The sequence below is a fragment of the Trachymyrmex septentrionalis genome, unplaced genomic scaffold, assembly GCF_001594115.1.
Source record: "Trachymyrmex septentrionalis isolate Tsep2-gDNA-1 unplaced genomic scaffold, Tsep1.0 scaffold79, whole genome shotgun sequence".
NCBI classification, from domain to species: Eukaryota; Metazoa; Arthropoda; class Insecta; order Hymenoptera; family Formicidae; genus Trachymyrmex; species Trachymyrmex septentrionalis.
The window spans coordinates 1702053-1705896 of NW_017305977.1; positions in this window are offsets into that span (position 1 = coordinate 1702053).

Below are 3844 nucleotides of genomic sequence, written 5' to 3' on the forward strand. Positions count from 1 at the left end.
CAATCTTCCATCAGCGATAGTTGGCGACAATGGCGACAGTTGCGACTTTTGTCGATTGATCGACTCTTGGTGGAAACACTCGAGAGTCTTCGGTAATATTCGGCTATCTTCGGTCGATTGTCATTATCGACATACGATGGGCTGCATTCAGGGATTCAGGAATTGCGCCTAGATAATTCTAGTGTGCATTTTTGCTATAAGGGCGGTTTTACGTTAGTTGCAAGCTGATCGCAAGTTTGTTTTGCATTTTAAAATCAACGCTTCACATTGGCTGTTACATTACACTTGTGATCCCGACATCGACGAGCAGATACTATTAAAGATCCTCGGTGTTTATGGAAATTCGCGTACCAGTTAAAATTTAAGTGATTAAGGGCCGATTATTCCACCTTTTAGTAAATTTTACCTATAAGGTAAATCTGATAATCGCGCATGTGATTGGGTAATCTTGCTGCTTACTCAAGATAAAATTTACCAAAAGATGAGACAACTGGCTCTAAGAGTAATAAATTAGTAATATGGTACTAATTTCATAATTTATTAGTTTTGTAGACGTGTACATATATTTAAAAGAACCCAGAATTCAATACTCGATTTTTATTTAAAACTGCGATTTTAATGATATCATTCGAGTTTGATTATCAATAGAGATGATAACTGCAGACGAAAAATTGTAATTTTTCTGCAATATATAAAAATTATAGTTTTACAAGTATGTATATTTATTTATGGAACATTTATGTAATAAAAAATGAATTTAATAATGTATGAACCAAATATTTATGTTAATAATAGCAAATTTATATCAATTGTCGATAATGTTAGCGTTCTTCAATTACCTTCGGATCCTTGAGGCCCTTTTTATACCGCCGAAAATTTGCCCAGCGTTGACAGTCTTTAATAATATCTCGTCGGTGACTACTAGCACCTCATTTTTGCTACAGGAAATGCATACTTTGGTGTCGCCGAACCGCCGAACTGAAATTGGCTGAAGTTGTTAGGCTCCGCTCCGAACAGTAAAGACCGGCAAGTTCAAATGCGAAAGTTGTCATGCTTATATTATACACGCACCGTTCTTCTCTTTCTTCTTTTTCTTCTTCTGTTTTCTCTTTATTCAGTTTTCCGACTCAAGTACAAAGTCACAATGTTCGTGGATCATCGAGGTGCAGCGGTTTTCATACGATTTCAGAAGTAAAGGATAGTGGATGGCGGTATGCAACCGGATAGATGACCGCTTCTTGAAGCACTATGAAATTAGTTCCTAAATTTAGGAAAAAACGTTTTTTTTTAATCATAATTTTATAATATGTATTCTGGAATAAAATATTAATCAATAATAATACTCACTTTAGCAATAAAACTATAAAATTAATTAATTTTGGTAACATGCGTACCTAAGGCGTACATTATTGGTATGGCGTACCAAAAGTACGGTATTGTAAGCTTTAGATACGCATGTACGTGACAGGTACCAGCACACATAGTACACCGTACGCTCAGCGTACCAATACCGTGAAGGTAATTTGATATTTGAGAATATTTATGTTAATAATCATAAATTTTAATTAATTGTCAGTTATCGTTCTTCAATTATCTCCGGGCCCCCCGAGCCCCATAATAGTGGGGGGGGGGGCGCCACAAAAATTTGCTTGAGGCGGAGGGTCTTTAATATAGTATCTCGTCGGTGACGAGACGTAACCTATAGCTGCAGGCTTAAACATAATAGGCACAGGCAATAGCCACAGGGAACAAGGAATAATAAACTGTCCAATTAGAGTTCTGAGATATAATATCGAACTTACCAGGTGTACAAGTATGAAATGCGGATTTGAGAAAACAGATGGCGCATCAATGCAGTGTGTGGTATAAAGATTTGACTGTTATGCCATTTTGAAGTGCCATCAACAAGAGTCAGACGCGCACGAGTGATAAATTGAAAAAGTGTTTGCATAGTGTTGTGCTGCTGTGTTCGATATGTCGAAATTTATACCAAACAAAGAGCATTCGCGGACAGCATTAATTTTTTGTTTTCATTTGAAGAAAACTGCTGCTGAATCATACCGATTACTTCGAGAAGCTTATGGTGAACATGCTCCATCGCAAGATACGTGTGAACGATGGTTCGGCGTTTTAAAAGTGGTGACTTCGATGTTGCAGACAAGGAATACGGAAAACCGCCAAAAAGGTACGAAGATGTGGAATTGCAAGCATTTTGGACGAAGATGATTCACAAACACAAAAACAACTCGCAGAGCAATTGAGCGTTAGTCAACAAGCTGTTTCCAATCGCCTACGAGAGATGGGAAAGATTCAGAAGACCGGAAGATGAGTACCGCATGAGTTGGACGGCAGACAGATGGAGAGGCGCAAAAACACATGTGAAATTTTGCTTGCACGATACAAAAGAAAGTCGTTTTTGTATCGTATCGTTAGTGGGGATGAAAATTTATTTTGAGAATCCCAAGCGCAAAAAATCATGGGTAGACCCAGGCGCACCATCCACATCGACCGCAAGACCGAATCGCTTTGGCAGAAAGACGATGCTCTGTGTTTGGTGGGACCAGAAGGGTGTGGTCTATTATGAGCTGTTGTTATGAGCTGTGTAAAACCTGGTGAAACGGTTAATGCTGGACGCTACCAACAACAATTGATTGATTTGAACCGTTCGCTGCTTGAAAAAAGACCAGAATACCAAAAGAGACAACACAAAGTCGTTTTTCTTCATGACAATGCTCCATCACATACGGCAAAACCGGTTCGCGACACGTTGGAAGCACTCAGCTGGGAAGTTCTACCCCATGCGGCTTACTCACCAGACTTGGCTCCTTTCGATTACCACTTGTTTGCATCGATGGGTCACGCACTTGCTGAGCAGCGCTTTGGTTCGTACGAAGATGTGAAAAAATGGCTCGATGAATGGTTCGCGGCAAAGGGAAAAGATTTTTACTGGCGTGGTCCACAAATTGCCCGAAAGATGGGAAAATGTGTAATTAGCAATGGAGCATACTTTGAATAAAGCTCTTTTTATCATTCTTCCGAATTTAACGTGTTTTTTTTTTAAATCCGCATTTCATACTTGTACACCTGGTACACACAAAAGCTCTAATTGAACGGCTCGTTATTCACTGTTGCCTGTGCCTATTGTGTTTAAGCCTTAAATCTGAGATGTAAGCTAGCAGCTCAATCACGTGATCTTCGAATAATCCGAGTGCCAAGAATTAATTCCAAACGCTACAGAACTATAAATTGTTCTTTAAGATTAGATTATAAAATGAAATTGTTTATTTTTATGAATAAATAAAAAATACCTTATTAATTGAAGATTTCTTTTTCGCTTTACTAGAAACTGATAATAATTTATATACTATAAATATATTTTATATACTATAAATAGATTGTTATACATAAATGTAGCAGGTTCATATGCAAGGTTGTGTTTTCTTAAAAGAAAATGCTACATTGCAAAATAAACTTCTGCAATTTATAAATTATGTCACTTGATATATATTCGTTAGAGTCTTTAGTATATTATAAAGAGGAAAAAAATTATTATAAAAACTTACTTTCCTCATTAAATATTGTACATAACGTACTCTTATCAATTTCTATTTGATAGCATTATCATAAATATACAGGTAATGAATTTAATTTAGGCGCAAAAATCTGCATTAGCTTTGCGAGCTCGGTCTTTGAATCCGGAGTGAATCAAGCAGCTCGATTGGCTCTAGAAATGTTAATATCGAAGGCAGATGAGATTGTAGCAGAAAGATGCGAGTTTGTTTGTAGCAGAAAGATGCGAACGATTTTTGAGGTAAAAAAGCAAATGGACACCTCCGATTTGCAA